At 47.3% G+C, this 20,823-nt stretch overlaps 2 long non-coding RNA genes across 3 annotated transcripts in view; one reads left to right on the top strand and one right to left on the bottom strand.

Annotated features, from left to right (window-relative positions):
* The window catches only part of LOC108538737 (uncharacterized), a 52,051-nt gene that overhangs the window by 2,628 nt on the left and 28,600 nt on the right, over positions 1–20,823 (bottom strand). The window contains exon 2 of the long non-coding RNA XR_001888179.1: positions 11,526–11,628. This is a non-coding gene — a long non-coding RNA (uncharacterized LOC108538737). The remainder of the gene's footprint in view (positions 1–11,525; positions 11,629–20,823) is intronic.
* LOC108538736 (uncharacterized) overlaps positions 1–20,823 on the top strand; it is a 54,509-nt gene that overhangs the window by 28,108 nt on the left and 5,578 nt on the right. Inside the window, exons 6-7 of one of the 2 annotated variants that reach the window (XR_001888176.1) lie at positions 13,478–13,605; positions 16,132–16,214. This is a non-coding gene — a long non-coding RNA (uncharacterized LOC108538736). Of the gene's footprint in view, positions 1–13,454; positions 13,606–16,131; positions 16,215–20,823 lie in introns of both variants that reach the window. The other variant, XR_001888177.1, reaches the window with a different exon arrangement.

The following is a 20,823-nucleotide window of genomic DNA, read 5'->3' as shown; positions in this document are numbered from 1 at the left end:
GCCAGGATGGTCTCGATTTCTTGACCTTGTGATCTGCCCACCTCAGCCTCCCAAAGTGCTGGGATTGCAGGTGTGAGCCACTGCATCTAGTCCAGCTTTTTTTGGTTTTTGTTTTTTTTTTAGAATCAGGGTCTCACTTTGTTGACCAGGCTAGAGTACAGTGGTGTGATCACTGCTCACTGCAGCCTAAAATTCCCGTGCTCAAACAACCCTCCCATCTTAGCCTCCCAAGTAGATGGGACTACAGGCATGAGCCACCATGCCCAGCTATACCATAGTTAAAAAACAAACAAACAAAAAATGCGGGGTGTGGTGGCTCACGGCTGTAATCCCAGCACTTTGGGAGACCGAAGCGGGCGGATTGCGAGGTCAGGAGATCGAGACCATCCTGGCTAACAAGGTGAAACGCCATCTCTACTAAAAATACAAAAAATTAGCTGCGCATGGTCGCGCGTGCCTATAGTCCCAGCTACTAGGGAGGCTGAAGCAGGACAATGGCGTGAACCTGGGAGGTGGAGGTTGCAGTGAGCTGAGATTGTGCCACTGCACTCCAGCCTGGGTGACAGAGCGAGACTCTATCTCAAAAACAAACAAATAAACAAACAAACAAAAAAACACAAAAAACAAAAAACAAAGAAGAAAATGTGACAGAGACAGTATTTGGCCCATAAAGCCTAAAATACTGACTATTTACTATCTGGGCCCTTACAGAAAGAGTTTGCTGACCGCTGAGTTAGCATGCCACAGTATCCTGTCCCACCAATACCATCCAGAGTAAGCCCCAGCACTGTATCTGCCAGCCTCCAATTCTCTTTGGACTCGGCTGCTTCCAAGAGTGCTCTGAACCATTAAAAACTCAATGAATACATTCAGTGCATAAAGACCGATGTGCCGGGAGGGATTTTCAAATCTTCAGTTGTACCTTTGAGTGTGTGTAAACCTCAGGCCGGTTGCCTGGCAGGTCAGCCTGTGGCATGGGTCTTGACTTTCCCGATTGTGAAATAAGGATGAGAAATCTTGGCCTTGGAATGGAGGGAAATGAAAGAGGGGCATCTGACAGACTCTCAGAAAGGCACAGGCAGGGAACTCTGGAGGCTTCTTAGAAGGAAGAACCAGCTGGGCGCGGTGGCTAACGCCTGTAATCCCAGCACTATAGGAGGATGAGGCAGGCTGATCACCTGAGGTCAGGAGTTCGAGATCAGCCTGACCAACATGGAGAAACCCCGTCTCTACTAAAAATATAAAATTAGCTGGGGTGGTGGCAGGCGCCTTTAATCCCAGCTATTCAGGAGTCTGAGACAGGAGAATCGCTTGAACTGGGGAGGCGGAGGTTGCAGTGAGCCGAGATCGCACCATTGCACTCCAGCCTGGGCAACAAGAGCGAAACTCCATCTCAAAAAAAGAGAAAGAAGAACCAATATGAATCACAAGCAATATTATTACCTTAGCAAGTCTTTGAGCCCCCAGTTTAAATGTGTAAAGTAATCTGCTTAGGCTCAAGAAAATCTCTTTTCCCCTTTCACACTGGATGTATGAACACATGACCAGTAGAGGCCATGTAACTGAAAGGGTTTCCATGTCTCCCCTCTCTGCTCAGGTGGTGAGTTCCCTGAGGCCTGGTCTGGATCTTATGTTTTACTTGTGTCTTCTCTGTGCTCTTGCTACCACACTTAGCACCACACAGTGAGCAACTCCGCATAGTGATCTGCCTGAGTTACATGTTACAGAAGGGTCCTGACTGGAAACAGGCCTCCAGGAAGAGGGTCTAGAAAAGTAAGGGTCAGGCAGGGTGTGGTGGCTCATGCCTGTAATCCCAGCACTTTGGGACACCGAGGTGGATGGATCACTTGAACCCAGGAGTGCGAGACCAGTCTGGGCAACATAGCAAGAACTTGCCTCTACAGAAAAAAGAGAAAAAAAAACTAGCTGGGTGTGGCAGCTCATGACTGTAATCACAGCACTTTGGGAGGCTGAGGCAAGAGGATAGATAGCTTGAGCCTGGGAGATGAGGCAGTTGGTGAGCCGTGTTCATGCTACTGCACTCCAGTCTGGGCAACATAAGAGACACTGTCTCAAAAAAATAAATAAAAAATAAAAGGCTAGGCATAGCCTATATTCCAGCACTTTTGGAGGCTGAGGCAGGCAGATCACTTGAGCCCAAGAGTTCAAGACCAGCCTGGGCAATATGGCGAGACCCTGTCTCTACAAAAAGTACAAAAATTAGCTGGACATGGTATGTGTGTCTGTAGTCCCAGCTACTTGGGAAGCTGAGATGGGAGGATCACTTGAGCCCAGGAAGCCAAGGCTGCAGTGAGCCATGATTGCACCACTACGCTCTAGCTTGGGTGACAGCAAGACCCTGTCTCAAAAAAAAAAAAAAAAAGAGAAAAGAAAAGTAAGAGTCTTTTCTCTGCCCTCCCCCAGAACAATCTTGAGGCCCAGAGAGCAGGTGAGAGCTAGCTGAGGGGTCCTGGCACCTCAGGTGAGGGTGCTGGAGGCCCAGGCCCGACGGCCCAGGCACTCCCTCCCCCTCAGAGGCCCAGCTCTTCAGGCCCTGCCTGTATCCTCCACACCCAACCCTCTTCAGTCCTCCAGGAAACATCATGAGGGTTAATTATTTCTCAGGGCTGACTCAGACAGTGGTTTTCTGCCAAAACATTCTGTCAGCCAAGCACAGTCCTGCTGTTACTCCCGTGAGGGAGCCTTTGTAAGCTGTGTGAGGAGGAAACTCCGCAGCAGGGAAGCCCAAAGCCCCGTAGCCTGAGGTGGGGTCCTGCCTGATCCCGTCGGGTGGGGCTGGTTGCTGGGAGGGCGCCCTCCCCAGTGTGAGAAGCCGGCTCCAGAAAGCTCTCACCGGCAGGCTGCCTTTCCGCCAGTCCCTGTGGGGCAATGCTCGCTTTTCGTTTTGTTGATTGGAGATTGTGTCTCTGAATAGAGCTTAATGTCCTTTTGAAATTATCTGTTCTTTTTTTTTTCTTTTCTTTCCTTTTTTTTTTTTTTTTTTTTTTTTTTTTTTTTTTTTTTTTTTTTTTTTTTTTTTTTTTTTTTTTTTGAGATGGAGTCTTGCTCTGTCGCCCAGGCTGGAGTGCAGTGGCTCTATCCCAGGGCTCACTGCAACCTCCGCCTCCTGGGTCCAAGCGATTCTCCTGCCTCAGCCTCTGCAGTAGCTGGGATTACAGGTGCCTGCCACCATGCCTGGCTAATTTTTGTATTTTAGTAGAGATGGGTTTCGCCATGTTGGCCAGGCTGGTCTCAAACGCCTGACCTCAAGCGATCCATCCGCTTCGGCATCCCAAAGTGCCGAGATTACAGGTGTGAGCCACTGCGCCTCGCCTTTTTCTTTCTTTCTTTTAAAAATTTCTCCTGCTTTCTCCATTTGGTTTAGATTGCTGCTGTGTTCCTAAATGCTGAAGGTGAATGACGGGGCGTCCGGAGGAGAGGGATGACCCTCAAACACAAACCATCTGCCTAGGAGGCCAAACTGGGGGAGAGTTGGGGGGGACATAGGAGGTCTCTTGCAGGAAGGAGGCCTAGGAGACCTTCTCTCTCATATCAGAGTGTAGGATGGGAGGGGCGAGCTCCAGGGACAGTGGGGAGCAGGGAAAGGACACCCACAATGAACCTGAGGGACTGGGATGGCCCTGAGTGGAGATTCAAAGAGGCTGAACTGTGCTTGAGACACCTGGGACCAGAAGCCAGGAGGGAGGAGGTAGAGAGAAGTAGAACAGGGTAGCCCTGTGAATTCACTGCATAGCCGCCATTAGCTTCACCTGCCCTCTGACCAGGCCGACACCAGCACCCCGGGCACCCCATGTGGGTAGGAAGGTGTGTGTGGTGCTGTGCAAACCCGATTATCCCCTGAGTAACCCATGCCGCGTCTACAGCTTCCTGCTGCTGCGCCAGAAGCTGTGTCCTCTTATGGAAAGAAGAGCACTTCTTCATATATAAGCAGCCAGGTGAAGGCAGGGCTATTCTTGCATGAGAAATGGTGATTATACAGATCAATTCCATCTCCTGGAGGAACCCCAAACAGTGGTAAATTACAGTTACAATTTTACCCTAAGCCCCATTTCCCCACCCCCCACAAAACAACAGACCCAACAACCACGTTTTGCAGCAAAAATATTTACCAGACAGTTACTATGTACAAGGAAGTATTTTATATATTATGTCATTTAATCTTCTCAAGGACCCTGTGATCTACCAATGAATGAACAGAGAGACAGAGAGGATAAAAGCTAGCCAGAAATCACAGGGCCAGAAGGGTATGAAAGCTAGGCCTTACGAGGCTGAGAATCCAGCAGGACTTGGCATCTGTTAAGTGTTCCATAAATCCTTGTTGAAGGAATAAATGGGTCTGCCAGGCTCCATGATCAGGGCTTGCCTACTACTCCCTAAGCCATAATTCCCATCCCTAGGATCTGGGTAAGTCAGGGCCTACAAATATGCCCCAGGGATGTTTTCTAAGATCCTGTTCTCATCTTTCTTCTGTGCTCTCCTCTCCCCAGCTGCCATCCTGTATCCCTTCCAAGAAGACATAGAATGGAGGAGTTAATTTGTTATTTGATGTACCAAGTATAGTATTTGAGTGCCTACCAATGGTGCCAAGCATTTTTCTAGATGCTAGGGTCATAGGAGTGAACAAAGCAGGATCACATTCTGAAGATCACATTCTAGCCAGGGTACAGACTTGGCTGAGAGATCAGTTCTGGCTGAACTGATGAGGGAGGATTGAGGTAAGAGCTCCGTGACTCCTCAGCTATGGGCTGCTGTGTGCACATGGGGGCAGGCACCAGCCCTCCCTCACCAATGATGTGCACTCTCGTCCTTGTGGTTGCAGAAGTGGTCTCAGCAGCTTTGCCTCTCTGCTGTCGCCCCTTCCCTGGCCATGATTTTCATCCCAGGATGGGCTCCTCAAAGTGTCTTTGCCACAGGATCTAGAATTGAGACTAAGAGAATCAGTCTGAGCTGAGCTCATGTTAAAAACTAGGAGGCCGGGTGTGGTGGCTCACGCCTATAATCCCAGCACTTTAGAGGCTGAGGCAGGCAGATCACAAGGTCAAGATGTTGAGACCATCCTGGCCAATATGGTGAAACCCTGTCTCTACTAAAAATACAAAAATTAGCCGGGCGTGGTGGCGGACACCTGTAGTCCCAGCTACTCGGGAGGCTGAGGCAGGAGAATCACTTGAACCCAGGAGGCAGAGGTTGAAGTGAGCCAAGATTGCGCCAGCTGCACTCCAGCCTGGTGACAGAGTGAGACCATCTCAAAAAACAAACAAACAAACAAACAAACAAACAAAACCAGGAGCTAAGGCATGGCCCTTATGTTTTACTTTTATTTATTTAAGTTCCTGGGTACATGTACAGGACGTGCAGGTTTGTTACACAGGTATACGTGTGCCATGGTGGTTTGCTGCACCTATCCACCCATCACCCAGGTGTTAAGCGCAGCATGCATTAGCTCTTCTCCCTAATGCTCTCTGCTCCCCTGCCTGCCCCCAACAGGCCCCCGTGAGTGTTGTTCCCCTCCCTGTGTCCATGTGTTCTCACTGTTCAGCTCCCACTTACTAGTGAGAACATACAGTGTTTGGTTTTCTGTTCCTGCATTAGTTTGCTGAGGATAATGGCTTCCAGCTTCATCCATGTCCCTGCAAAGGACATGATCTTGTTCCTTTTTATGGCTGCATAGTATTCCATGGTGTATATGTGCCACATTTTCTTTCTTTCTTTTTTTTTTTTTGTTTGAGATGGAGTCTTGCTCTGTCGCCCAGGCTGGAATGAATGCAGTGGTGCGATCTCAGCTCGCTGCAACCTCCACCTCCCAGGATTTTTTTTTTTTTTTTTTTTTTGAGACGGAGTCTCGCTGGGTGTCACCCAGGCTTGGAGTGCAGTGGGCTGGATCTCAGTTCACTGCAAGCTCCGCCTCCCGGGTTACGCCATTGCTCCTGCCTCAGCCTCCCGAATAGCTGGGACTACAGGCACCCGCCACTCGCCCCAGCCTAGTTTTTTTGTATTTTTTTTAGTAGAGATGGGGTTTCATCGTGTTAGCCAGGATTGGTCTCGATCTCCTGACCCTCGTGATCTGCCCGTCTTGGCCTCCCAAAGTGCTGGGATTACAGGCTTGAGCGCCACCAGCGCCCGGCCAACCTCCCCAGGTTTAAGCATTCCCCTGCCTGTCGCCTCCCGGAGTAAGCTGGGAACTACAGGCATGCACCACCACACTGCCGCCTAATTTTTATATTTTTAGTAAGAGATGGGTTTCACCATGTTGGCCCCCCCCCCCCAGGCCCCCTGGGTCTCGAAACTCCTGACCTCAGGTGATCTGCCCTGCCATCAACCTCCCAAAGGTGCTGGGATTAAAGGCATGAGCCACCCATGCCCCAGCTGCCAACATTTTCTTTATCCAGTCTATCATTGATGGGCATTTGGGTGATTCCATATCTTTGCTATTGTGAATAGTTGCCTGCAATGGAACAATATGATGTGTTTGTATCTTTTTTTTTTTTTTTTTTTTTTTTTTTGAGAATGGAGTCTCGCTCTGGTCCCGCCGGCTGGAGTGCCAGTGGTGCGATCTCGGCTCACTGCAAAGCTCCGCCTCCTGGGATCTGCCATTCTCCGCTGCCTCAGCCTCCTGAAATAGCTGGGACTACAGGCGCCGCACCACCAGCGCCCGGCGTATTTTTTGTATTTTTAGTAGAGACGGGTTTCACCGTCGTCTCAATCCCTCCTGACCTTGTTATCCGCCCGCCTCGGCCTCCCAAAGTGTTGGGATTACAGGCGTGAGCCACCGCGCCCAGGCTGTATCTTTATAATAGAATGATTTATATTCCTTTGGGTATATACCCAGTAATGGGATTGCTGGGTCAAATGGTATTTCTGGTTCTAAATCTTTGAGGAATTGCCACACTGTCTTCCACAATGGTTGAACTAATTTACATTCCCACCAACAGTGTAATAGCTTTCTTATTTCTTCACAACCTCACCAGCAGCTGTTGTTTCTTTTTTTAAATTTCATTTTATTGAAACAGAGTCTCACTCTGTCACCTAGGCTGGAGTGCAGTGGCATGATCTTGGTTCACTGCAAACTCTGCCTCCCAGGTTCAAGCAATTCACCTGCCCCAGCCTCCTGAGTAGCTGGGGTTACAGGTGTGTGCCATGATTCCCAGCTAATTTTTGTGTTTTTAGTGGAGACAGGGTTTCACCATGTTGGTCAGGCTGGCCTCGAACTCCTGACCTCAAGTGATCTGCCCACCTTGGCCTCCCAAAGTGCTGGGATTACAGGTGTGAGCCACCATGCCCGGCCTATCTGTTGTCTCTTGACTTTTTAATAATTGGCATTCTGACTGACGTGAGATGGTATCTCATTGTGGTTTTCATTTGCATTTCTCTCTCTCTCTTTTTTGTTTTTGAGATGGAGTTTCGCTTTTGTTGCCCAGGCTGGAGTGCAATGGCATGATCTCGGCTCACCACAACCTCCGCCTCCCAGGTTCTAGCGATTCTCCTGTCTTAGCCTCCCAAACAGCTGGGATTATAGGCGCCTGGCACCATGCCCAGCTAATTTTGTATTTTTGGTAGAGATGGGGTTTCTCCATGTTGGTCAGGCTGGTCTCGAACTCCTGACCTCAGATGATCCGCCTGACTCAGCCTCACAAAGTGCTGGGGTTACAGGCATAAGCCACCGCACCTGGCCTTTCATTTGCATTTCTCTAATGATCAGCGATGTTGAGCTTTTTTTCCCACGTTTGTTGGTCACATGTATATCTTTTTTTGAGAAGTTATTTTTATTTATTTTTTAGGGACACAGTCTCCCTCTGTTTCCCAGGCTGGAGTGCAGTGGCACCATCATGGCTTGCTACAGCCTCAAGCTTCAGGACTCAAGCGATTCTCCCATCTTTGTCTCGTGAGTAGCTAGGACTACAGGCACGTGGCACCACGAGCGGGTAACTTTTCTATTTTTGGTAGAGATAGGATCTTATGTTACCCAGGCTGGCCTCAAGTGATCCTCCTACCTCAGTCTCTGAAAGTGCTGGGATAACAGATGAGCCACTGTGCCTGGCCTTTTACATATTATTTATTTATCTTTTTTTAATTAAAAAATTTTTTATTGGTCAGACATGGTGGCTGACACCTGTAATCCCAGCACTCTGGGAGGCTGATGTGGGTAATCATGAGGTCAAGAGATCAAGATCATCCCGGCCAACATGATGAAACCCATCTCTATTAAAAATACAAAAATTAGCTGGGCTTGGTGGCAGGCGCCTGTAGTCCCAGTTGCTTGGGAGGCTGAGGCAGGAGAATCGCTTGAACCTGGGAGGCGGAGGTTCCAGTGAGCTGAGATCGCACCACTACACTCCAGCCTGGTGACAAAATAAGACTCTGTTTCAAACAAAACAAAACAAAACAAAAAACACAAAAAAACCTTTTTTATGCAGGGGCCATGCTAATCTCCTCTGTATTGTTCCAATTTTAGTATATATGCTGCCAAAGCGAGCACTATTTATTTATTGATGTATTTATTTATGGAGCCAGAGTCTCATTCTGTTGCCCAGGCTGGAGTACAATGGCATGATCTTAGCTCACTGCAACCTCCACCTCCCAGGTTGAAGCGATTCTCCTGCCTCAGCCTCTCGAGTAGCTGGGATTACAGGCACCCACCACCACGCCTAGCTAATTTTGTATTTTTAGTAGAGACGGAGTTTCACCATGTTGGCCAGGCTGGTCTCAAATTCCTGACCTCGGGTGATCCACCTGCCTCAGCCTCCCATAGTGCTGAGAATACAGGCGTGAGCCACTGCACCTGGCCGCGAGCACTATTTATTCATTATCATGTGGACTGGGGACTCCTGATACCTTCTAGTTTATGACTTTGATATCTTCCTTCGACATTGCTGCTTTCCTGCCACTGGATGCAAAAAGAAAATCCTTACCTGTCCTCTGACTTTTCCTTTTTTGCTTAAGCTGGCTTTAGTTGGTTTCTGTTACTTATAATCAAATACAGTCTCATCTTTTTTTTTTTTTTTTTGGGGGTGGGGACGGAATCTCGTTCTGTTGCCCAGGCTGGAGTGCAGTGGCGTGATCTCGGCTCACTGCAACCTCCACCTCCCAGGTTCAAGCAATTCTCCTGCCTCAGCCTCCCGAGTAGCATGTGCCACCACGCCCAGCTAATTTTTAGTAATTTTAGTAGATACGGGGTTTCACTGTGTTAACCAGGCTGGTCTTGATCTCCTGACCTTGTGATCCACCCACCTCAGCCTCCCAAAGTGTTGGGATTACAGGCGTGAGCCACCGCGCCTGGCCAGTCTTATCTTGAATGTAAACAAAAACTTAGAACTTGGGTTTAGGGCAGAAGCAGCAGACCTAGAGCTGCCTGGATCTGATCAGATCCTTGAGTGACAAAGTCAAACAGGTTCCCTAGAGACCACTGATCACTGGGGAAATTCCCTTGCCCTGCACCGCCTCTCTGCCAAGACCAAGGCCTAGGACCACATACTGACTGTGCAAACCCACCTGGATACAACCCGTCTGAATTTTCCCCAAATCTCTCTTGGTACGTAATCAGACTTCCTGATCTACACGAATTTTTTTTTTCGTTACTCCAGACCCTAGGAGGGAGTAAAGTTTGTGGTAAAAGAAAAGAAGGAAAAATACAAACTACCTTCTAAACCGTAGGTACGGTAATGGAGTGGCTACCAGTATTGATCATGGCAAGATCATTGCAAGTTTAGCAAGAATCAGCTGCTGGGTCATAGCCTATTTGGAAGGACAACTGTAGTCCATTAAAAAAGATTGTATATCATCCACAGAAAGCTCTTCATTTGGCTACTTTACGTCTGACTGGCTCTTACTTGCCCTACAGGCCCCAGTTTTTTCTTGCAAGCCTTCTACAAGACTAGGTTAGGGAACTCCTCTGTTAGAGCACTTCCTCACAGCGCACAGCTCACCGTGTTTATTTGTTTTAGAGATAGGGTCTCACTCCGTTGCCCAAGCTGGAGTGCAGTGGTGTGATCATAGTTCACTGCAGTGCTGAACTTCTGGGCTCCAGTGATCCTCTTGCCTCAGCCTCCCAAGTGGCTGGGACTCCAGGCACATGCCACTGCACCTGGCTAACTTTTTTTAAAAAAAAAATTCTTGCAGAGACGGGATCTCACTGTGTTGCCCAGGATGGTCTCAAACTCCTGGCCTCAAGCAATCTGCCTGCCTTGGCCTTCCAAAGTGTTGGGATTACAGGTGTGAGCCACTGCACCCAGCCATCTCACTCTATTTAAATTGCCATCTCACTCTATTAAAATACTGTAACTGTCCTGAGCGTAGACCCGAGTGTGTATAGCGTGGTACCTGGTGTGCGGTAGGTGTTCAATATACACGTTCCACAAAAAATAGAATTCAGGAATTAATTTAGTATTACCTAAAAAGTCTCCACACCTACCCTTCTACAGGTGATCATGTAACTTGTGCACACACTATCAGGAAGACTTAGGTATGTGCCTTTAGGAGGTAGGTAGAGCAGACAGGGCTCAGGTGACCTTGACTAGCTAGAAATTCCAGCTGCCTCTATCAAACAGAATCTGTCACTTAGGATTAAGTTAGATTTTATACAACAGAAAGCAAGGTTTATCCTCTTATGTAAAAGAATTCCAGGGGACTTCAGTCCTGGGCAGGAATGGTGGCTCCATGAAGTTAGCAGGAACCCAAGCTGCTTCTAGCTTTCTGCAGCACCATCCTTAGTGCTGACTTCCATCTCCAAGGCTACCTCATGGTTTAAAAGGGCAGTGGCATGCCAGCCATCACATCTGCATTCCAGGCAGCAGGACAAAGGGAGAGGGACAAGTGAAGCAACAAAAGGTTGGCCCTGTGAGTCAGCTTGCTCTCAGTAGACTTCTTGAAATTTTTACATACAATATTCCCTTATATCCCAGTGGCCAGGAACGCTTGGAAATGTAGATGTTAGCTGGACACTTTGCTCCATATAAACTTGGAGTTTTATAATTAAGAGGGAAACAGATATTATGCAACAAGCTGCAGTCTCTCCCCTAATCCCCAAGCAAAACTGTCAGGAAGGACCCTCTCTTATTTTGGTAAAAAATCAGTCAGTCTATAAGCAGCTCCGCTTTGCTCTGCATCTCAGTTCTCACTGATACAAGGACTAGTCATCAGTACTTTTTTCTCTATGTAAAGAACTACAATGGCTGGGCGCAGTGGCTCACGCCTGTAATCCCGGCACTTTGGGAGGCCAAGGCGGGTGGATCACTTGAGGTCAGGAGTTTGAGACCAGCTTGGCCAACATGGTGAAACCCCATCTCTACTAAATATACAAAAATTAGCCAGGTGTGGTGGCGCATGCTTGTAGTCACAGCTACTCGAGAGGCTGAATCCCTTGAATTCAGGAGGCAGAGGTTGCAGTGAGACGAGATTGCACTACACTCCAACCTCGGTGACACAGCGAGATGCCATCTCAAAAAAAAAAAAAAAAAAAAGAACTACACGAGAAGGGTCCTCTCCCTTGCTCTGTTTCTTGAACTTACCACTCGCACTCATTACTAGATGGGACCACATGAAGAGTTCAGTGCAGAACTGCAGAAAGGCTCTTCAGCACGTGGGCGTCTCTCACAGGGCCGGATGATTGAGCTGAAATAAGCTGACAGTCATGTTGACTATAAGGCAGTGCATTAGGGGCCCTGCTGTAGCAGTGATAGCCTGGATGCCCTGCATCCAGGGCAGGAAATGCTCTGAGAACACATAGGCCTGGGCACTGGTCTTCAGGACCACGTGAAAGGGGAAGGACCCCATTCCTTCACCCTCATCCTCCAAGGCAGGTAGTACCCAATAGCTATGCCTACAGCATCTTCCCCATAGGTATGGGCAGAAGACCCCACTCCCTTGAACTCTCTAGTTAGTGCTTTTTCAAACTGCAGCTTGATTTTTTCTTAAATGGGAAGTGTCTGAATGTAGGACAACTGTGGGAAAGGAAGCATGGGAGAGTAATGATGAGCTTGGGTTGCAATCCTGGCCTTGCCCATTGTTTTCTGTGTTACGTTGCTAACTTGTTTCACTCCCCCCAAGTGTCTATTTCATGAGGTAAAATAGGAATGGTAATGACACCCCCCTTGCCGAGCTGCTCAGAGGATTAAACAAGATAATGTAGGTGAATGCAGTTAGCATAGTGCCTGGGGTACAGTGGGTACTCGATAAAAGAGAAAATAAAATGGAGATAGATGGCAAAAGCCATTGTGAAGACTCAACCCCTAAACAAAGCTTCCTCTGAAATTACAGAAATTTGCAACCCTGGCATCTTGGCTGGAATCCCAGGATAAGATGGGCATTTACAGCAGTAAAGCCAGCCACAGCCCAGGACACCAGGCCCCAGAGGCCAGGGGCTCCTCCCCACCAGAGAGCTGCCGAGCTCAGGAAACTGGTTCACATTTTGTCCTGGGGACACTGCACTTGGAAAAACATTATTGATTACATGGTTCAGGTTGCAAAGGGAGGAAGAAAGATTGAATTTCATCACATAAAGCACTTATGCCTACTGTACTTTCTCTTTAGAGAGGCACTTGGCAATCATTTTCATTAGTGTCTCTTCTTAAAACAATCTCAAAGATAGCTTATCCCCATTTTATAAAGGCAGAACGTAGGAGAAATAACTGGCTGAAGAGCATGTGGCAGGGTGGCAAAAGTCAGAGTTTATGATCTCCAAATTTCTGGCGTATTGCTTAACTAACTAAGCTTCAGCAATCCACTCCACAAATGCCTGGCGGGGGCCTCTCAGTCATATACTTATTGCTCAAATCAGTCACTCATGATCACCAGAAAAATGCAGACATGTAAATCTAGGCTACATGATTCATTTTTCTTAGCAGCTTAGGACAGGAGGTGAAAAGTGACTTTTCCAACCATATCACAAGTGGGTCTGCATCTAGCAAGTCCTGAAACAGGGATGTTGGAACTATTCCAGGATATATGTCACACCATAGAGCTCTGGATGCTTACAAGCAATGAAGATGGGGTGGGGGCAGTGAAATAGCCAGCTCCTACGCCAAGTGCAGCCCTCCTCACCAGGGCTGTAGACAGGCTGCCCCCTCACCTGAGGAACATGTCTTTGATCATGGCAGCATCACAACCTGTCCCTGATACCAAAAGGAGAAACACTCTTGTCCTGTGCCCTCTTGGATGGATCGTTTTTCAGAGAACAGGACGTTTAGTGAGTTTGTCTCAAACTGCACAGAGAACATGGTGAACCTACTAGGGCTGATTGCTGTGGGAAATTAAGAAGACAGGGATAATGGCTTTTCCTCAGTTGCTAAAGCCAGCACGTACCTGAAATGAGCCCCAAAGCTCAGGTCTGACTTAATGCCTTTCTTGTCTTGGGAAGAGGGTTTATCAGATTCCAAAGAATGCATTTCAGTTATCTTTGTTTCCAATACTGAAGCAGCTCCCTCTGCTCACTGAGGCAGAGCCCTTTCTATCTCTTTTTCAGAAAAATCCCAAGGAACAATTGTTTTGGATTACTTAGTGGACTCAGCGTGGAAACTGCTTGTGTGGCCCAGCTAGGTAGGGGCGTTCAGACAAGGAGACCTGACCTGGAGCTTCTGGGATGATTCCAAGGTATTGCATGAATGCGTCTGCTGTGTGTTCGTTAACTGCTGGGGAGAAAACTCTGAGCCATCTACTCTCAGTTTTCAAGACAGGCTTCAGCAGGCAAGCAGCTTGTTGGGAGGCGTCCTTAGTCAGCTGGGAAAGTAAGGCTGACGCGCTGTCCGACCTCAGCGAGGCATGTGTCATACTCTTTCTGTTCTCTGGCACTCTCTGGCTCTTCCTAAGGCCTTTTCTCAACCAGGCACATTATGTGACGTAGACAGCAAGCAGGATGGGAGGCTGGCAGTCCCCAGAGCGGAGCTCGCAGTGGCCACTTAGACTCCCTCATATCACACCGTTGGCTTCCAAGCCCAGATGTAGGTGCTTGTCCCTCCCGTTGGGATCTTGCCAAATCTTTTGTAACATTTTAAAACAGCCATTGAAGTGCCAGATGACAAAATTTTCCTTGGAGATTGAGAAATTCTGATTGGGATGATGGCAGCATTCTGGAATTTATGTCAGATTTGCTTCCCAGGGGCCGGAAGCAAGGAGGTCAAGACTCCAGGTCCCCATCCCAGTTTAACCAAAGAACCACTACTTTTTTTCTTTTCTTTTTTTTTCTTTTTTTTCTCAGACAGAGTCTTGCTTTGTCACCCATGCTGGAGTGTAGTGGTGCAATCTTGGCTCCTGCAACCTCCACCTCCCAGGTTCAAGCTATTCTTTTGCCTCAGCCGCCGGAGTGGCTGGATACAGGTGTGTGCCACAATGCCTGGCTAATTTTTGTAGTTTTAGTAGAGATGGGGTTTTACCATGTGGCGAGGCTGGTCTTGAACTCCTGGCCTCAAGTGAACTGCCCAGTTTGGCCTCCTAAAGTGCTGGAACAACAGGCATGAGCCAGTGCACCCAGGCCCCTACATTTTTTTTTTTTTTGAGATGAGATCTTGCTCTGTTGCTCAGGCTAGAGTGCAGTGGCATGATCATAGCTCACTGCAGCCTCAAACTCCTGGGCTTAAGAGATCCTCCAGGGCCAGGCACGGTGGCTCATGCCTGTAATCCCAGCACTTTGGGAGGCCGAGGTGGGCGGATCACGAGGTCAGGAGATCGAGACCATCCTGGCTAACATGGTAAAACCCCGTCTCTACTAAAATACAAAAAAATTAGCCTGGCGTGGTGGTGGGTGCCTGTAGTCCTGGGTGCTCTGGAGGCTGAGGAGGAGAATGGCGTGAACCTGGGAGGTGGAGCTTGCAGTGAGCCGAGATTGCGCCACTGCACTCCAGCCTGGGCGACAGAGCAAGACTCCGTCTCAAAAAAAAAAAGAGATCCTCTGTAATCCCAGCACTTTGGGAGGCCAAGGTGGGCAGATCATTTGAAGTCAGGAGTTCGAGACCNCCCAGGCCCCTACATTTTTTTTTTTTTTTGAGATGAGATCTTGCTCTGTTGCTCAGGCTAGAGTGCAGTGGCATGATCATAGCTCACTGCAGCCTCAAACTCCTGGGCTTAAGAGATCCTCCAGGGCCAGGCACGGTGGCTCATGCCTGTAATCCCAGCACTTTGGGAGGCCGAGGTGGGCGGATCACGAGGTCAGGAGATCGAGACCATCCTGGCTAACATGGTAAAACCCCGTCTCTACTAAAATACAAAAAAATTAGCCTGGCGTGGTGGTGGGTGCCTGTAGTCCTGGGTGCTCTGGAGGCTGAGGAGGAGAATGGCGTGAACCTGGGAGGTGGAGCTTGCAGTGAGCCGAGATTGCGCCACTGCACTCCAGCCTGGGCGACAGAGCAAGACTCCGTCTCAAAAAAAAAAAGAGATCCTCTGTAATCCCAGCACTTTGGGAGGCCAAGGTGGGCAGATCATTTGAAGTCAGGAGTTCGAGACCAGCCTGGCCAACATGGTGAAACCCCATCTCTACTAAAAATAGAAAAATTAGCTGAGCGTGGTAGCGCATGTCTGTAATCCCAGCTACTTGAGAGGCTGAGGCAGGAGAATTGCTTGAACCTGGGAGGCGGAGGTTGCAGTGAGCCGAGATCGCATCTCTGCACTCCAGCCTGGGCAAAAGACTGAGATTCCATCTCAAAAAACAAGAGATCCTCCTGGCTCAGCCTCCTGAGTAGCTGGGACTACAGGTGTGTGTACCATGACACCCAGCTAATTTTTGTATTTTTTGTAGAGACAGAGTCTTGCTATATTGTCCAGGTTGGTCTTGAACTCCTAGCCTTAAGAAATCATCCCACCTCCGCCTCCCAAAGTGCTAGGATTACAGGCATGAGCTACTACACCTGGCCTTTCTTTTTGGTTTTACATACTGAAGTTAGGCACAGATTTCAATTGAAAGAGGGTTTTGTTGCTTTAAAAGTGTTTTAAAAGCCCTGCCTTGCATTATCCTTATCCCCTCCATTAGTAGCTATACAGAATTTTAAAAGAGAAAAAATCAGAAAGGGAAAGGTAAGTTATTCCTTGGGTATGCAGAAAAGCCACAGCTGTCGTTTGGGCCTCAGCAGGGCATCTGTGCAGGTGTCTGCGCATTAGCAGCACCATCTGCTTGGTTGTCTCTCAAAGGAAGAAGAATCCTGGCCTGATGAACTCCTCAAGCTCTCTTCTTTGGGAAATAGGAAGATCACAATTTGAAATCTTAATCCAAGGTAATAATTGAATATATAAGCACCCTACATAATCCACAGCTTAAAAATGTGAAATTAAGTCATGAATTGCTTTCAAATGTAGCAGGTATCTTCTAGCCTCTTCCAGTCCTGAAAGGCACCACCAAATGCAGCCTCAGAGTCAAGCCCCCAAATAAATACATGCTAATAAGGCTGATTTTCCCTTTTCACTCTTCTCCTGGGCAGTATGAACCTTTGACTAGAGAGAGCCAGAAAGGAGCATCTCAACCCACTTAGGTGGTGGCCTCTTTTAAAGTGAAACGTGAAGCCAGGGCTCCAAACCGTCACTGTCCTGAGAGTTCCCAGGAAGGCTTTTGTGTGGTAACCTGGATGCCCGTCCAAATGGCCTTGGCTGGTCCCATCCCTCACTCTAGCTCCCTAAGGGTCCTGCTGCTATCAATTGACTGTGAACATTTCCTTTCACTGCCTTTTGCAAACTGCTGGGTGAGTGCCAAGTAGTAGCTTTGCAGGGTTCATTCACCCCAGGGCTGGGAGCTTTTCAGCAGTGTAGGCAGGTTATGTGTTTCAAATCAGCATAGTAGGGCAGAGTGATTTGGAAGCCATTTCATTTTTCAGTTCATCAAACTCCTACTCACTGGGAATCTCTAAACCAGCGATACGAAACCTTTCTGGAGTTGTGACACCCTGTTGTCACTCATTTTATTTCATCAAACACCCACCCCTCTTAAAAATACCATGAGGCATGTATTTATTTTTAAGATGAAAATGAATTAAAATTGGAAAATTACCTAAGAATTTTCTGGCACTCTAGCAAAAAAGGAGATCTACCAGAGGTGTTTGGAAGTCAGGATCTTCACTAAGAATCATCACTCTACACAGGGAAGACATTTGACTGAATTGGGAAGTAGGAAGAATTTGTCCTTGCTCCTCCCCTCTCCCACGATCTAATTCCCTCCCTGCCCGCACATTCCCTCCCCAGGCATCCCGGCACTCACACTACCCCATATCTCCCTCCATGGTACCTCACGCAGAACTGGCCCTTACCACCCACATCCCCCAGCCCTGCTCTGCAACTGTTTCCTCTCAGTGCTCCTGTTAACATACCTGATGCCCACTCCTTCTGCAGGTAGCCCCTGTAGGTTAGTTGTTTCTTTAGAAAGGAGTAACAACTTCTATTTTCTTTTTTTTGAGATGGAGTCTCTCTCTGTTGCCCAGGCTGGAGTGCAATGGCACAATCTTGGCTCACTGCAACCTCTGCCTCCTGGGTTTAAGTGATTCTCCTGCCTCAGCCTCCCGAGTAGCTGGGATTATGGGTGTGGGCCACCATGCTTAGCTACTTTTTTTGTATTTTTAGTAGAGACGGGGTTTCACCATGCTGGCCAGGCTGGTCTCGAACTCCTGACCTCAAGTGATCTGCCCGCATCAGCCTCCCAAAGTGCTGGGATTACAGGTGTGAGCCACCCCGCCCAGCCTAGGAGTAACAACTTCTAAGTTCATTTTCAGCACAAAAATTTTAGTAGAGTTAACCTTGATGATAATGCCTTAAAGTCTTAATCCCTCCAAGGGATATTTGTATTTTTTTAAATCCCTAGAATGCTCAGCAGAAGGGATATTTGTAATGTAACTAGAGACAATATCATACACAAAATAATTAATTTTCAATGGGTAACAGAAAGGAAGTGTGGGAGGTTGGTCCATTCTGCCTTCTGGTAATGGCCCCCTCGCTGTGCAAGTATTCTCTTTGGGATAATATAAAAGACACTGGGACTGGGCGTGGTGGCTCATGCCTGTAATCCCAGCATTTTAGGAGGTTGAAGCGGGCAGATCACCCGAAGTCAGGAGTTCAAGACCAGCCTGGCCAACGTGGTGAAACCACGCCTCTACTAAAAATACAAAAATTAGCCAGGTGTGGTGGTGTGCACCTGTAATCCCAGTGACCCAGGATACTGAGGCATGAGAATAGCTTGAACCTGGGAGGCAGAGGCTACAGTGAGCTGAGATTGCGCCACTGCTCTCCAGCCTAGGCAACAAAGCAAGGCTCTGTCAAAAAAAAAAAAGACATTGCATAAGAGTCAGTGACCTGGATCTATTTCTGACTTAATCCAATTCAACCAATATTTACGAAACCCCTCCTATATGCCTGGAATTCGGCTACGCCTTCGGTATCCAAGATGAATAAGACACATTCCATGTCCTTAGTGAAATCCCAGTCTATCAGGAGGCATCTGATACCTACTGAATGCTTCTCTAGCAATTAGGCAAAATGCTATGGGAACACAGTAGAGAGGATGATTGATTCTATCTGGAGAAAACTGCAGAGAATTAATATTTGCATTGGCCTTTGAGGATGAGAAGGAGTTCAGCAGGCTGGGAAAGGGAGGAGAAAGAGAGGTCAGTGGGGAAAAAAACCACCAGAACAAAAGCACAGGGAGGTGACTGCTGGGGAAGTCCAAGTATCTGGAGGACAAGAAGGGAAGTAGCGGGGATGAAACTGAAAAGCAAGGCTAGGGTCAGATTTTGGAAAAGCTTTCACTGCCTTACTAAGGAATGGAAGAATCAGCTGCAGACGATGGAGCCATCAGAAGGTTTTGAAACCTCCATAGACATATTCTGGAGATCGCCACCTTCTCTCAGGCAAAAGATAATGGAGGCTCCATCCGGGGTTATAAGGAGAATGGAAAGGAAAGACACTGAGGATAGGATACATGCAAATAATTGGCTCCTTCGATGTTGGAGTTAAAGGAGAAGGAGAAGTCATAGGTTTCTTGCTTAGGCTTGCTAAGTAACGGCGATGCCACTAACTGAAGATAGGGATGATAGGAACAAGGGTCCATGGGAAAGAACAATGAGCTCAATTTTAGGCCTGTTGGCTTAAGAGACCAAGGGCTAGTATGAAGATGGTTTTGATGTTGCTACAGAGGATTCTTCTCTCGTTTATGTTTTTGGTCTTCTTAACAAGACACTAAGTGCTTGTCTGAGCCGGGCACACATCCATCTCAACGATGTCTCTTCTCCCATTTCTGTCATTTCTTCCATCAGACAGGATGGTGAGAGTGTAGACAAAGTTTAAACAAGAGTCCTGGGACTGCTGCTGCTATTAAGCAGAGGCCAAGTCACATGGAAGCTTCTGGAAGCTCAGGTTCTCACTTGTATACAGATCTGCTTCTTTGCGTTCTAGATGTTAAACTCCTCACCTTCCATTCATCTTTTGTCTTCAATTTATCTTTCTCAAATAATATCCTTGCTTGAGGAACTAATCATTTTCCCAAAGAGAACCTGTGACTTCTTCCTTGCTCATTTCAGCAAGAACATCGTTGAGTGAAAACCTATAACTAGAACTCTGTTGTGGAGATAAAGTAGTTCAGGAAATGTTTGTATCATTAGGAGTTCATCTCAGAAACTCTAAAAATGTGCACGCTCTTTGAGCTAGTAACCCTACTTTTTAGGATTTATCCTAGAGGAATACTGGACAAGTGGACAAATATGTATGTACAATATTGGCACTCTTTTTTTTTGAGACAGGGTCTCACTGTGTTATCAGGGTGGAATCCAATGGCATGATCATGGCTCACTGCAGACTTGACCTCCTGGGCTCCAGCGATCCTCCCACCTCAGCCTCCTGAGTAGCTGAGACTACAGGTGTACACCACCACACAAGGCTAATTTAAAAAATTTTTGTAAATACGGGGTCTCAGTACATTGCCCAGGCTGAGCTCAAACTCCTGAGCTCAAGCAATTCTCCTGTCTTGGCCTCCCAAAGTGTTGGGATTATAAGTATGAACCACTGAACCTAGCCTCAATATTGTCACTCTTGCTTATTGTAGTAAAAAACTAAGAAATAAAAGTCCACAAATTAGAGATTCACTAAATTACTTAAAATGATCCATATAATGACATTTAATAAAAATTAACTCATTAAAAATGACCGTGTAAACTGGGCACAGTGGCGCATGCCTGTAATCCCAGCACTTTGGGAGGCCAAGGAGGGAGGATCACCTGAGGCTGGAGTTCAAGACCAGCCTGGGCAGCATAGCAAGACCCTGTCTCTACAAAAGTTGTTTTTAAAAAAATGACAATGTAGATTAACATTTATTGACAACTGGAAAGTTAGAAAGACATTCAAGATTTATTACTGGAAAAGAATAGATTATGTAAATTTATTACACAAAACATTTAATGAAAAGATCTGAAAACCAAAATTGGCAAAATGTAAGTAACAATTATCTGAGAGGACAGTGGAAGGAATTTCTATTGGTTTAATTATTGTTCTTTCTGCTGTCATTACCTCCTAATTTTTTTTTTTTTCTTTTTTTTTGAGATGGAGGTTCACTCTTGTTGCCCAGGCTAGAGTGCAATGGTGTGATCTCAGCTCACTGAAACCTCTGCCTCCCAGGATCAAGTGATTCTTCTGCCTCAGCCTCCCGAGTAGCTGGGATTACAGACATGTGCCACCATGCCTGGCTAATTTTGTATTTTTAGTAGAGACGGGGTTTCTCCATGTTGGTCGGGCTGGTCTCAAACTCCCGACCTCAGGTGATCCGCCTGCCTCAGTCTCCCAAAGTGCTGGGATTACAGGTGTGAGCCACCGCACCCGGCCTCCTAATCTTTTTTTTTTTTTTTTTTTTTTTTT

Source organism: Rhinopithecus bieti, unplaced genomic scaffold (genome assembly GCF_001698545.2).
Source record: "Rhinopithecus bieti isolate Rb0 unplaced genomic scaffold, ASM169854v2 scaffold_15336, whole genome shotgun sequence".
Classification (NCBI taxonomy): Eukaryota; Metazoa; Chordata; class Mammalia; order Primates; family Cercopithecidae; genus Rhinopithecus; species Rhinopithecus bieti.
The sequence above is the reverse complement of the archived record's forward strand: the minus strand, read 5'-3'. Positions and strand labels throughout refer to the sequence as shown.